Source organism: Ovis aries, chromosome 2 (assembly GCF_016772045.2).
Source record: "Ovis aries strain OAR_USU_Benz2616 breed Rambouillet chromosome 2, ARS-UI_Ramb_v3.0, whole genome shotgun sequence".
NCBI lineage: Eukaryota > Metazoa > Chordata > Mammalia > Artiodactyla > Bovidae > Ovis > Ovis aries.
This window is the reverse complement of record NC_056055.1, coordinates 236,019,215-236,034,251: the sequence shown is the minus strand read 5'-3', so window position 1 is coordinate 236,034,251 and position 15,037 is coordinate 236,019,215. Positions and strand designations below refer to the sequence as shown.

The window sequence follows — 15,037 nt, the reverse complement described above, 5'->3', positions numbered from 1 at the left end:
CAAGTTCCTGAAGTAGGTGTTATTATTATCCCTTTTACAGAGGAGCAGACTTGAGGTTTAGAGGAACCCTTCCTTCTTTTAATCTAACAGTTATTAAAGCACTTACTTTGTGCCAGGCCCTGGGCTAGGCTCAGGAAAGACAACTGGGAACATGACACACACTTACGAAGGAAAAGGCAAAACGGAAGGGAATGGTGCCCAACTGCACTTGAGCCAGTGGAGATCCACAGGGTGGGGCCTAGGAGCCCTGGGATCCCTCCAGCTCTACCACACACGTACGGTGTGGCGGGCCACCTCCCTGGACCTCTGCTTCTCTATGTGGAAGTAGAGAACATCTGCCTCCCTTCCCCTAACGTTCTGGGAAGCAGGCCAGGGAGGAAGAGCCCTTTCTCCCCCAAGTTCTTGGTTCTGTTGGACAGGTCCACTTGCCAGAACTGAGTGGGCCTATTTCTGCCAAAGCTGCAGGGACAGGCCTCAGGGCTAGGCACAGAGCCCCAGTGACCTCACTGCCGGAGCAGGTGCAGGAGGAGGAGGGGATTGAGCTGGTTTCCAACTCAAGGTCACAACCTTTAGACACAGGGCCGCCTCCTCTCTCAGACACAGAGTGGCTGGAGAGCCAGGGACCAGAGCGCTCTCCCTACATGGTCCTTATGAAGCAGTGCTGGAGAGCTGGGGTGGGTGAGCAGCTCCTGGCAGATAGATCTGGGTTCCAGTTCTGATTCCAGTGGGTGCTACCTGTGTGGATGTGGGGCAATTCACTTAAGCCACACTGAATCTCAGCTTCCTCTCAAAAATGGGGGAAATGACAGTATTTACTGCATAGAGGTGTTGGAGGCTCTTAAATGCTAAGCAGGATAGACTGAATCAGTGTTCAATGCTGCTGCTGTTATTACCATTATAGGATAATTATTGTTATTCCATGATTAGTGCTGGACTCCTGAGACCTGCTCTCAGCTCTGCTCCTGACCTACCGGGCCACACAAGGCAGATTGCTTTGCTTCTCTGATCCTCAGTGTTCTTATTTATGAGACAGGATTAGAAACTGCTATAGCTGTGAGGAGGGGGCAGCTCTAGAGATCTTCAGAAGTCTTTTGTGTCCTCTCGTGAGCCCTGTCTAAGCTGAGCAGCACGGTGCTTTGAGAAACTAGACAAACCCCAGACCCATTATTCTCACAGCTCTACCCCCATCTTCACCCGCCCTGCTCAGACCTGGCTCATTGGAATTGACTCCCAAGCCACACCCTGTCTCCTTACTTTTATCTTCCCTTTTAGGTATGTGCAGCCTTGTCCTCATCCCTCTGCATCCTCCCCGCCCTCTTGTGCTCACTACACTGGGGGAAAGCAAGACAAGGGGAGGGAATGTGTGAGCCCTGTCCCTTTTCCTGTCCCCTCGTTTTGTTGCCCTTGGTAAATCCAGATGTGGATTTAACATCTAGCAGGCAGCAGAGATCAGTCCCTGCCAAGAGCAGCATCACCCCAGCCCTCGCCCTATAGTGATGTCACTGTTCTGTGTTTCCACAGCAACCACAGGCTGGAAAGATGGAGAAGAGGAGAGATGAGTAACCAGGAGAGAGCCAATGAGATGGGCCGGCAGCACCGGATGATCCGTGGGGCCATGGGAAGGCGGGCGGCGGAGGCCTACTCAGCATCTTCAGCTGTTCCCTGGCCCTCCCTGCCATCTGGACGCCTCCGCTAGGGGATGTGCTGCTGGCACAGGAGAGATGTGAGAGGTAGAGGCCAAAGAAGCTGAGCTCGGAGGCTCCAGTGACCCAGGGATATGGAGACCCTCCCTTTACCCCTTCAGGGCCTAAGTCTGTGGATGCTGACCACCCTCAGCCCACCCCCAATAACTGGGAATTTTCCTCTTTGGCTAGTTATGGTGGTGAGGTTCTCTGCCTCTGCCTGCCATGAAATCAAGTCTTGAACAAGCTTTCCCTCCACACCCTCATACCCCTGCCTTGGTGCATGGTCTGTTCAGAAGCAGTATCTTTGGGAAGAGGTCTGGCTTCTAAATCCCAAGCCTGCCACTTACTAGCTAGAGACCCAGAACTAGTGCCTTCCCCCTTTTGAGTCTCCTTTCCTCCCAAATGGAGGGAGGCCATCTACTTTTCTGAATTGTCATGAGGATGGAAAGAAATAACAGATGGTAAGCCTCACACACACTAACAATGAATGGTGACCCCTCACCCCTTCTCCTTTCTGGGTCTCCTCCCCAGGGCAGTTGACCCAGCAGTGCTCAAGAATAAACCAAGGCTCTTTGAGACCCATAGGAGAGGATCCAAATATATCTATTTCTCTCCTCTGATGTCACTGGGTGCCTTCAGATGCTGCAGAGGAGTTTCCTCATCTCTCCCTTGCTGTCTCTCCCTTAATAAATTGAGGATTGCCTGTGCCCAGCACTGTGCTGGGCTCAGTGGGGACCAGGGGGAACAGGAGAGCCACAGCTCTGCACTCCCTGAACTCACAGTGTGGTGGGGGGACAGCTGCCACGGTGGGAGGAATGGAGTGTTCTCTCTGTCACTAGGAAATCGCTTCCTCGTTCCCCTAGAGTTCTAGATACTGTGGGTCTGAGAGAACAAATGATGGCAAATGACAGGTTTACTCAACACTGCTTTGCTTTTGAGAAACTGCTGCCTGTGGCAGAGTGCTCCCTGGAAGGAGAACAATGGCTCTTCTTGTGGAAGGTTGGTTGGGGTGGGGTGGATGGGCTGCAGCTCCTGGTGGAGGGCAATCACTCTTCCTTCTCAGAAACTGGCCGTCCTCCCTGTTGCTGGTGTAATCAGCCCAACTCTTTTAGCCTTATCTCGTTTGTTTCATGAGTCTAATTTATTACTTAAGTGCTGCTCTAGGGGAAATGCCTGGCAGATAGTAGGCATGAATGAATGACTACTGAATACTGAGGGAGGGAGTGAGTGAACCCATGAGTGAGTGATTGAATCTGTTTCCCTCCCCAGCTTTACGGTCTCAGGAGTGAGACTCGCTTGCATTCCTATCCTGCCCTTGTTATTTATCTGCTCACTGTGGCCTCAGATCACCATCTCACTGGGTCTCTTTCTCCATCTGCAAAAAGCAGTCCCTACCCAGCTGACCTCCCAAGGACTCTGGGAAGATAAGGTAGGATTGGGAATGCAATTACAAAGGTTAATTATTTCTCTTCTCAGCCTGCTTGGAGAGGCAGGCCCCACAGCGCCCATGCTGTGGCCCCTACACAGCAGCCACTCTGCCCTTTTAGTGCCTTGAAGGGGCGCCATGTTTCTCGCTTGCTATCTGCTTAGAATACTCTTCCATCCCAGGCCCTGCTCTTTTTTATTTTATTTCCCAAGTTTTATTTATTTGGCTGCACCCAGTCTTAGTTGCAGCATACAAAACCTTCAATCTTCATTGTGGCCTGTGGGATCTTTTTTTTTTTTTCAGTTGTGGCATGAGGGATCTAGTTCCCTGACCAGGGATTGAACCTAGGCCCCTGCTCTGGGAGTGTGGGGTCTCAGCCACTGGGCCACCAAGGAAGTCCCAGGCTCTGTTCTTTTAGTTAATTCCTGTTCACTTTTCAGCTTTTACGCTTAACTCTCTTTGCCTCTAGGAAGCCCTAAACCTCCCTGTCATAGCACTTACCCTACTTTCATGGGATCCTTTTGCTTCAGAACCTGTCTTCCTATTGGGGCTTTCCAGGTGGCGCTAGTGGTAAAAAACCCACCTGCCAATGCCAGAGATATAAGAGACTCAGGTTCGATCCCTGGGTCAGGAAGATCCCCTGGAGGAGGGCACGGCAATCCACTCCAGTATTCTTGCCTAGAGAATCCCATGGACAGAGAAGTCTGGTGGGATACAGTTCATACGGTCACAAAGAGTCAGACAGGACTGAAGCGACATAGCACGCACAGACACTGTCTTCCTATTAAGCCAGAAACCCTGTGAAGGCTCCCCGCTGTGCCCACAGGGCCTGGTGCAGGGACGGGCAAGGCTTTATAGAGTAGACAAATGATCCCTCTCCAGCAAAGACAGCCACTTGTCCTCGTCAGTGCTCTCTCTGTTTGAAGAGCCCCCTCCCACCCCCACCTCGCCTGCTGCCCTCGGCTCTCTTCCTGCCAGAGTATCCCATCTCCTGGCCTCTTTCTTTTCTCATTCCATTCCTGAGGGCCATTTCCGGTGTAGAGTAGGGCCCAAGTCCTCTCAGGGGAGAAGGGCCCTTTTGGACACATAGGTGTAGCCTGAGTATCTCTGGGGACAGGGAGGCTCCCAGGAAATAAACCAGATCCTGGACTTGGGGCTGCTCCTGGCTTCTTCCCCAGATTACTCCTCTATCAGATGAAAAATGTGCCTCTGAAAAATTACAGATGATTAAGATTGGATTAGGTAAAGTATAATTAGAAAGGTGAAACTAGTGCTTACAAAATAGCACCTCAGACCACCCTGAGCTCCGAGTGCCATGTGACCTGGCGCCAAACAGGTGGTTCAATGGTCACTCCCTCGAGTGCACTTCATTCAGGAGTAGCTTGCCCAAGATTCTGGGAAGTTTCAGCAGCTCCAGGAGGCCCAGGGAACCTGGTTGGTGCAGACATGTGACCGCTGTATTGCGTCCTTAGGTGAGGAGAGCTGGCAGGCCATGGCAGGGGGCCTGGCAGGGAGTTGCTGTTGGCCTCGGGAGTCTGGGGCCAGGCGTGTTCCAGGAAGAAGATACAGAGCCAAGGCTGTCAGCCTGGCTGGGCCTTTTTTTAGGGGGATCCTGGGATCCTGGGGTTGGCTGGGGGTCAGTGAAGGGCAGCACCCCTGGGCCCTGAAGTGAACAGAGACACTCGACAGGAAAAGGACAGAGCCTTATGTCGGAAGGGCTGGGTCGGCTGGGGGACAACCAGGACCAGAGCCCACAGTGAGAGTTTTCCCGTTCTGGGGCGGGTGGTGGCAAGACTAAGAATTACAAGGTTGGGATCAGAGGCAGGAGGGATGTCAGATGAGCACGTTAGTCTTCCCTGCACGGGGGTCATCCAGTGCAGGGGTGAGACGAGCCCAGGGAGGTGTCAGGAGCCCAGGGCCGGCTCTCCATGTCACCTTCTCTATTTGATGAACCAGTGTATGAACTGTCAGAGGCAGGGGGCTGGGTGTGGAAAGACCGCTGGTGGGCACTTGAGACATATCAGCTGTGTGAACTTGGCCAGTCAGCGTCGGTGCCTGTTTCCTTCTCTGTGTGAGGGGGCTCATAATAGCTACCTTTCAGAGTTGCTTGGAGGGGTAAACAAGACTGTGGGTGTTGAGAAGCTTTGTATGCTGTAAACTGTGGTGCAGAAGATGACCGCTAAAGTCAGTGCAGCCCTTACTAAATGCCAAGCACTGGACTTAACAACTTTCTGTCTTTCAGTTCTTACAACTCTAACGATGATTCAGGGATGTGCGTGCATTGTCTCCATCACCCACTTGCACATGAGAGTGAGGATTTGGACCCAGGCATACTTTCTTTGGAGCTTGTATGTTGTTGTTCGGTCGCTCAGTAGTGTCCGACTCTGCGACCCCATCAACTGCAGCACACCAGGCTTCCCTGTCCTTCACCATCTCTCGGAGTTTGCTCAAACTCATGTCCATTGATTTGCTGATGCCGTTCAACTCAACTGTCTCATCCTCTGTTGCTCCCTTCTCCTCCTGCCTTCAGTCTTTCTCAGCATCAGGGTCTTTTCCAGTGAATCAGCTCTTCGCATCAGGTGGCCAAAGTATTGGAGCTTCAGCATCAGAGTTTGTGTGGCTTAACTGCTATTCCACGTCACCTTTCCCTGCAGCCATCTTTGCCCTGTCTCGCTCTGCAGCCTTGGGCCAGGCTTTTCCCTTCAGTGTCCCCAACTCCATGGCAGGAGTTGGGCCAGGTGATCTCTTTAATCCTTCAACCTTTGGCAGTCCATAGTTAGGGAGGGAACTTCCAAGTGGGGAAGAGGGTGAGGTGGGGCAAGAGGGATGGGGACAAACTTTTCCAGCATCTCTGCCCCAACCCTGCCCCTCCTTAGTGGATGGACTGGTGGTTTCCCCTTTGCCCTACAAGTTGTGGGGCCAAGGGAGCAGGTGATGTTTAGCCCCAGCCTGAAATACTCGCTGGTTGCTGAAGGGGCAGTCACTGAAATCCGAGTGCCAGGACGCCTGACAACAGGCAGGCAGGGCCCGTCTGCTTTGGCTTACAGACCCTAGAGGACAGCAGGGCCACAGCCCACTAGAGCCACACCTCTCCACCCACCCATCCTGGGCCCCCACCTCCTTACCCAGGGTCAGTCTATCTGGGCACCAGGCCTGGCCTGGGGTTTGGGATAGGGCTATTTCTAGGCGTCCTCTTTGTCTCCTTGGCCTGGGCCTTCAGCCAACTCAGGGCACCCACATACACCACACACACACACTCACACCCTGTATCCTTCTCTCTCTCACTCATTGAACTTGACTGCCACTGGCATGATTCCTGGGACTGTGCAGGTCACTGACAACCAACAGATATCCCAGACTTAACTCTCATTCTAGAGAGATGGGAGAAGTAGATGCATCTACAGATTATGACAATACAGAAAGACTGTCACTATTCCTGTGGGCTGTACACAGACCATGAGAGACCACAGGAGGGAGCCGCTCATTCTGCCAGTAGGGCCAGGGAAGGCTTCCCATAGATGATACCCCATGATACCCTTTGGGCTGGGTCTTGATAAATACATCAGAGTCTTCGGGTGTGGGGAGAGGAATTGGGAAAGCAGGGGAAGTGGGAAGAGTTAAACAAGGGTGAGGTTTTCCTGCTGATTGATCTGGGAAGGGAGGATAGCTTAGGGCTAGGCAGGAGAAGGCCTTGCCCATCATGGAGGAAGTGGCTTTTCTTCTGAAGGAATGGGAAGCCATTGAAGGTTTGGGGGCAGGGCAGCACCACGATCTGACTCATATTAAGGGAGGAGTTTTCTGGCACTCCTGTGAGGCTGTGGCAGCTGTCAGTCTGCTCACCCACGCCGGCAGACAGCCAGAAGGGGCGAAGCAGAGTGGACACGCCTCTCCTAATTAACGGCGCGACCTGACGGCTACACACGCCTCCTCTCTCTGGGTTAGATGATAGCCATGCATCCACGTGCAAGCGAGACTGAGAAACGTGGTTGTTATTCTGGACTGCCTGTTAGTCTAGAAACAGGAGAGAATGGGTATCGGGGGACTAGAGGTCTCTGACATAGTGGTTAACAGTCTTTCTCTGAAATCAGACTTCCTGACTTTTCAGTCCTGCTTTGCCACTCACTGGCCATGTGAGCAGGTCACTTGCCTTCTCTGTGCCTCACCTGAGGGTTCAGTGAGCTAACACACCATGTCTTGGAGCAGAGCCTGGTACATAGTGAGGCCCAGGGCTGTCTTTGGCTTCTGAGAGAAGGAGTGTTTGGGGAACAGGTGCTGCCTGAGTCCCCTGGCAGAGCTGAGATCCCTCTGGGGGCTAATGTATAGCTGGGGCACCCAGGACTATTTAGCCCCTTTAAACTCCATGGTTTAGCTGAGGCAGAGGACGCTGGGAGCAGGACAGGGGGGTCATGGGAAAAGAAAGGTCAGTCTTGGAAGGAATTCAAGAATACGTGGGCCAAGAAAAAGTACCCCTGGGACCTAGGAGCTCCAGAGGCAGCCCAGCGTGGAGTCCCACTCGCAAGAGTAGATCTGCCAGGACCGGGAGGAGGTAGGTAGTTTTGAGTCCAGGGCACGTGAAGCAGGGCTCACAGACTCCGCCTCATACCTGCTCTGTCACGCCAGGTTTGCAGCCACCTTTACCCTTCTCTGGACCTGGGTCCTTCCATTTGGAAGCTGGGGATCACTTATCCCTGCCTTCCTGCATTGTGACTGTGAAGAGATGTCGGTCCTGGCTCTGGAATCTGGGTTGCACCTGCAGGGCTGAGCTCCCGGAGGGATGGGTGGCTGTGGATGACAGTGCGCCCCCTCCTGGGAGCTGGGGGCATTGCAGTCCGGTCCTGCTGGGCCACGTGCCTGTCCTACCTCTTCCCTTGTTTGGCCTGTGCTCCTCTTCCCAGGCTACTGGCTGTGAAACAGGGTGGGATAAACGCTGATGTGGGAGGGAGAGGAGAAGAGCCTAGAAGGATTGGAGTGGGAGGGAGGAGAGGGGAGAAGATACAGTAATTTCAGGAAAAAGGCAGAGTGGTAAGATTGAGGGCTCCTGGGCAGGGATGAGAAGCTTAGTGAGTGGCGAGGTGTCTAGAGTTAGCTTTGGAGAGACTCCTGTTCCCCATATTCAGGCCCAGATGCAGAGCTTGCTGAGGGCAGGCGCTGTGCCTCCCAGATCCCCCTGTCCCCCTTCCAGGGCACCGATGGTCCCCCGCAGAAAACAGGCCTGCTGTCAGAGTTCGTTGGTTGACTCAGCACCACCCTTGGCCATCATGAAGCTCCTACGCGCCCCCCGCCCCCTGCTGCCCCAAACACATGCTTCCAGACTCTGCTTAGGGGAAAATCTGGGAGGAAAGAATGCCCTGGAAGGCAGGAGATGGGGTCCAGACAAGGCACCCTCTGCTCTGTGGCCTGGGACAAACCACTTGCCTTCTGGAGTGGTCTCCCCATCTGAATAGCATGAGGGGGCAATGTGGTTTGAGAGCCATTTTACAACAGAACACCACAAACAAATTTTTAGGTAGACGTCCAGGAGATGAAACAAGTAAAAGGGAGCTGAACTGGTGGAAGCCGGGAAGGGTCCTGGAATGTACTTGTGTTTTCCAGGGGTCTGGCGAGGCTGATGTAAAGACTGCCAGGGTGGACACTTGGAACTCTGGGCCTGGCAGGGCTGGCTGCCCCACCCCTGCCTGTTCTTCCTGCAGCCTGGAGGTGGGGGTGAGGATGGTGGTGGGGAGATGGGTGTCTAAAGGAGTTTTGGCAAAGAAGAGGCAGAGCCCATCCCGGGTTACCTTTCTGTCCCAGCCCCACTCCCAAAGATAGAATGTTCCCTGCCACCCCCCGGGGTCCCTGTGCTGGAGGGAGGGATTTGGATTCCAGGGTCTCTGGATGCTTACCTGGGTTTAGAGTCCCATGTAAGAGGATGAGAGGAAAAATGAAGGGGAGCCACAAGGTTTGGTATCAGGAGGCTCCTGGTGACCCCAGTGGTGGTCTGGAGCAGCCATTGCCCCTCTCTGGGTCTCATTTTTCCCATCTGTACAATGGATGAATGCAGTGATGTCCTTAAAGCCTCCGTGACTGGAGGAGAGGTGGGGGTGGAGCTGGAGCTGGTGCTGTTGGCGCTGGGTTTCCCAAGAGAGATGGGCTCCTACTTGGAATTCAGAGGCAGGGATGGCGGGTGTGGCATCAGAGGCTTGGAGAGGGTGGGGTGGGGTGAGGCGGTCTGGCAGGAAGATTTACTCTGAGCCTGGGCTCTGCAACTAAACTGGTGTGTTTTATTTCTTCTCAGGGGCTTCCCTCATGGCCCAGCGGTAAAGAATCTACCTGCCATGCAAGAGACGTGGGTTCGATCCCTGGGTCGGGAAGATGCCCTGGAGAAGGAAATGGTAGCCCACTCCAGCATTCTTGCCTGGGAAATCGCATGGACAGAGAAGCCTAATGGGCTACAGTCCACAGGGTCACAAGAGTCTGACGCAAGTTAGCAACTAAGCCACCGCCACCACATTCCCTCTCAGGACCACACTTTCCCATCTGTCTAAGGGGACCGGGTGCTGTCAGATCCAGGAGTCAATGACTATCTAGGTCAGACTGGGCAGGGATTTGGAGCTGGCCCGAGGTCAGGGTCCTACTGTGCAGAGCCGAGAGTGGCCGTCAGAGGCCATGGGAACCCAAGAGTCAGGTAAGATGTAAATGCTGAAGAGAATTTAAAGTTGTTGTTATAACAGCAACTTTTTGGGGTTTCCAGAAGGGCAACCAGGGTCCCAGAATGAGTTGGGGACAAAGCCAGGGACTCCTGATCACCTGTTTCAGCTTCTCTCCATAAGAAGCCCTGATCAAGAGGTACAGAGCAATCTGGGAAGTGGGGAAACTGGCTCTTCCCTGATCTCTGGGGCTGGGGAGGTGGGGAGGACAGTGGTGACGCATCTGGAGATGATGGTGCATAATGTTAGCCCAGCCAGCATGGCTTCTGCTTCTCTCTCCCTGGGATGGCGATCTGGAAGGTCCACTGCCCTTGCTATCTTCCCGCAGGGGCGGGAGGAGGGGTGCTGTGGGACATGAGTTTTGCAGAGACAGAGGTGGAGGGGTGAGTCTGGGCTAGGGGGTATAGGGAGGAACTGAAGACAGGCTATTCATTGTGTCTGGGGTGGGGTGGTTACCTCCTTGTTCAGTTCAGTTTAGTTGCTCAGTTGTGTACGACTTTTTGCGACCCCATGGACTGCAACATGCCAGGCTCCCTGTCCATCACTAACTACTGGAGTTTACTCAAACTCATGTCCATTGAGTCGGTGAAGCCATCTGACCATCTCATCCTTTGTATCCCTTTCTCCTCCCTCCTTCAATCTTTCCCAGCATCAGGGTCTTTTACAGTGCATCAGTTCTTCACATCAGGTGGCCAAAGTATTTTCTTCAGCATCAGTCCTTCCAATGATTATTCAGGACCGATTTCCTTTAGGATGGACTGGTTGGATCTCCTTGCAGTCCAAGGGACTCTCAAGAGTCTTCTCCAACACCACAGTTCAAAAGCATCAATTCTTCGGCTCTCAGCTTTCTTTATAGTCCAACTCTCACATCCATACATGACTACTGGAAAAACCATAGCTTTGACTAGAAGGACCCTTGTTGGCAAAGTAATGTCTCTGTTTTTTAATAGCTGTCTAGGTTGGTCATAACTTTTCTTCCAAGGAGCAAGCGTCTTTTAATTTCATGGCTGCAATCACCATCTGCAGTGATTTTGGAGCCCCAAAAATAAAGTCTGACACTGTTTCCACTGTTTCCCCATCTATTTCCCATGAAGTGATGGGACCAGATGCCATGATCTTCATTTTCTGAATGTTGAGCTTTAAGCCAACTTTTTCACTCTCCTCTTTCACTTTCATCAAGAAGCTTTTTTAGTTCCTCTTTACTTTCTGCCATAAGGGTGATGTCATCTGCATATCTGAGGTTATTGATATTTCTCCTGGCAATCTTGATTCCAGCTTGTGCTTCCTCCAGTCCAGCGTTTCTCATGATGTACTCTGCATAGAAGTTAAATAAGCAGGGTGACAATATACAGCCTTGACGTACTCCTTTTCCTATTTGGAACCAGTCTGTTGTTCCATGTCCAGTTCTAACTGTTGCTTCCTGACCTGCATATAGGTTTCTCAAGAGGCAGGTCAGGTGGTCTGTATTCCCATCTCTTTCAGAATTTTCCACAGTTTATTGTGATCCACACAGTCAAAGGCTTTGGCATAGTCAATAAAGCAGATGTTTTTCTGTAACTCTCTTGCTTTTTCGATGATCCAGCTGATGTTGGCAATTTGATCTCTGGTTCCTCTGCCTTTTCTAAAACCAGCTTGAACATCAGGAAGTTCACGGTTCACGTATTGCTGAAGCCTGGCTTGGAGAATTTTGAGCATTACTTTACTAGCGTGTGAGATGAGTGCAATTGTGCGGTAGTTAGAGCAACTTTGGCATTGCCTTTCTTTGGGATTGGAATGAAAACTGACCTTTTCCAGTCCTGTGGCGACTGCTGAGTTTTCCAAACTTGCTGGCATATTGAGTGCAGCACTTTCACAGCATCATCTTTCAGGATTTGAAATAGCTCAACTGGAATTCCATCACCTCCACTAGCTTTGTTCGTAGTGATTCTTTCTAAGGCCCACTTGACTTCACATTTCAGGATGCCTGGCTCAAGGTGAGTGATCACACCATCGTGATTATCTGGGTCATGAAGATCTTCTTTGTATTCTTCTGTGTATTTCTGAAACTCTCACAAAGACCACCATTCTAGTCCCAAGTCCAGAGGAAGAGACACCTCAGACACACACTGCTGGGACCAGGGACCTGAGACCCTTTGTTGCAGTGCTTATACCTGGACAAATGTCTCCTCAAGCGACAAAATACAAACTATAAGAGACTAAAAATAACTGTGTACATGCACAGTTGGGGCAAATTATGAAAACAGATATGAAAAGGCCAGAAACCCAGCTGCTACATCTGAGGTGTCAAGAGCAAAAATTAGGGTGTTGTGCATGGTCCCTGCACACAGCACCACCAAGGGGGGTGAGAAGACCACCCAAGCCACCCCTCTGACCCGACCCATGAACCCACCCCTAGGGAGGGCTCCCTCCTGTTGCAGCACAAGTCCCAGTAAAACTTTGCCTGAATTTCTCATCTGGCCTCTTTATCTGTTGCTATAGATTACACAGTCCAGGAACCTGTCAGTAACTCAGCTGCATGTGACCTCACATACATACCCAGACGCCTGCTCACATATCCCCAACCCTTGACTGATGACATAATTGGTGGGGCCCAATGCAAAGTGGGCCCCTTGTTTAAAAAGTTACTAAGAAAATTTTAAAAGAAAAATAAAAATTAGTAAGAATTCCAAGCATTAAACCACAAGGAAGGCCCTTCGAGTGTGGGGCCCTGTTGGGCTGCATAGGTCTCACAGCCGGGAAGCTGGCTGCATGCCTTGACCCACCACCGCTGAGGCACACACACCCCTCCCTCCAGAAACACACAAGAGCACTGGCCCCTGGGTTGTTGAGCTTCACAGCTGGGTAGGTCCAGCCGCCCTTCATCTGGGCTGCATAATCTCTCTTACCCTTCGTACTCCACACAACTCACCCCTGCACATACCACTCTGCCTGTGGGCTTGGGGGTGAATGATAGACAGGAGGGCAAAGCCAGCTCCTCTACCCATGCTGTGTGCCGGCCTGCAAGGGCACAGCTGATGTTGAAATGCCAGTAACAATAATACCTAACACTTGTTACACATTTACCATGCGCTAGGCACTTCTAACACTTTATATTCACTCATTTAGTCCTCACAATTTGACCAGAGGTATGGTCATGTATCACCGTTTTACATATAAGGCAATTCAGGCACAGAAAAGTTGAGTCACCTGTCTGAGATCACTCAGCTAGTAAGGGTGCTGAGATCTGAAGCCAGGCTGTTTGCTCCAGAGAGCCTTCTCTGTCAGTGGTTGCCGTGGTGCTGGACCAGGAATGTACCAGGCACTGTGTACCCAGGACTCTTGGGGCCTCTTGGGAAATGATGAAAAAAGATGATTATGATGGAGCATCACCTTGACTGGGATCCATGGGCAACCGCGGAAGCCCGGTGATGGTCACCAGGTTGCAGACACATAGAGTTGACTGTCTTTATTCCAAGCTCACTATATAGAGGATGTCTGAGCTAGAGACTTACTCCTTTTCAAAATCTTGTTGCAAAGAAAAACATCATATATGTAATGAGGACATTTTCACCGACGATGGTGTCAGTTACATGCTTGGATAGTAGACCCCACGTGGTGGCCAATTAATCTAGAAGACTTTCTCATGAACTGGAATGAAGGGAAACCCGCCCTGCCAGTGAGTCCTGGGCACCCAACTGGCCACCTTAAATATCACTTAAGAGTCCTCACAGCCCCTGCTCACGCTCCCCACTCAGTGTGGCCCTTGAGGCCCGGTCTGAATCCTTGGCCCCGCCCATCTGTCCGCTCCAAGCCACCCAATCAGATCATTTGAGAATTGTGGACCCGCCTGTCAACCCACTCAGGATGATCTCTGACCTAAGAACAGGTAAACTTGTAGACTAAACCAGCTGCCTTCACCTTCGCTGTTGTTTGCACAAAAGGAAAGATGCAGGAAACTGTGTACAGGGGCAGAAAAGGATGAGGTAGCCTCCAAGGGATGGATGGAGGGAAAGGGGAGCTGCCCCTTTTGCTAATGGTCATAATTTCTCTTCCTCCCCTACGTTCGTCCTTAGGATAACTCTTGCTGTCGTGTCTGTTAGCTTGAGAAATGGCTGTTACGTGCAGCCAAATAGCCTTATTTAAGTTTAAACTGGAAAACGGAAGAGTACCACAAAGCCCCAGAACGTGTTGGTCTTATAGTCGTTGTTGAAGAGGAGACATCCCAAAGCCACAGAGCTACCCTATGTCCTGGGAGTGTCCCCAATGGAAGCATGAAGTCATCTGTCTTTTGTCTTGAAAATGCTTCCCACTGTGGAGAGGGCTTCCCCAAGTGGAAATGAAGCCGAGTTCCCTTACCAAGTTTATGATTAATCTCTCTATCCAAAACTTTATTCCCTTTCTTGTTCCCTTTGACCTCAATCCTGTGCTAACTGAACACTCATCAACCAGAGTCAGATGACTAAAATTGCTGTTGTCAATAACATTTTGTTAATGTACTACAGTTGCCATTACAAGATATGCTCATTAATGTACAAATTTAGGTTGTTTTTCCAGGGTAGGATGACTCAACTGACCGCTACCTCCACCCCAGCTGTGGACCACCTGGTCAAATAATCATAAACTAGAGACATCTTGACTTCTGAAACTACAATTAATTAAGAAATGCTACAGAACCGTCACTGAAAGTGAAAGTCGCTCAGTCATGTCCGGCTCTTTGTGATCTCATGGACTATACAGTCTATGGAATTCTCCAGGCTAGAATAGTGGAGTGGGTAGCCTTTCCCTTCTACAGAGGATCGTCCCAACCCAGATCTCCCACATTGGAGGTGGATTCCTTACCAGCTGAGCCACAAAGAACCTTCACTAGGCAATGATTAATCCTAGCCTCTTTGTTCTTCTGCTTTAAAAAGAATCCCTAACTCAAAGACCATGTTGGGGTGGATTTGAGTCTTGTCTCTCCCTCCTTCTTGATGCCCTGAAATAAACCCTTACTTTGCTGCAAACTTCCTCTGTCAGAGTTTGTCTTTCTGCATTGCTGGCACACAAGCCCTTTGCTCAGTTTCAGAAATGTGCTTTGCAAAGGATTTTATTAAACTTGGGCTGTCCAAGGGTGTGCCAGCAAATATTTGACAACTGGTTCTTCAGAAATCCAAATGTATACGTTATATACATATACACGTTTGTTATAAATTTTACTGATGAAATGGATGTGCAGAACACAATGTGCAAATCACGCAATGGAGGAACTCTTGATTGTAAAT

At 51.1% G+C, this 15,037-nt stretch overlaps 1 protein-coding gene across 11 annotated transcripts in view; it reads left to right on the top strand.

The window, feature by feature from the left end:
* Positions 1-14,779, top strand: part of ZCCHC17 (zinc finger CCHC-type containing 17) — a 75,697-nt gene extending 60,918 nt beyond the window's left edge. For 3 of the 11 annotated variants that reach the window (XM_012150000.5, XM_042245027.2, XM_060410560.1), the window contains one exon: positions 1,522-14,779. The gene's annotated coding sequence lies outside the window, so the exon portion shown is untranslated. The remainder of the gene's footprint in view (positions 1-1,521) is intronic. The other 8 variants (XM_060410552.1, XM_060410555.1, XM_060410559.1 and 5 more) reach the window with 8 other exon arrangements.
* Positions 14,780-15,037: the final 258 nt, after the last annotated feature.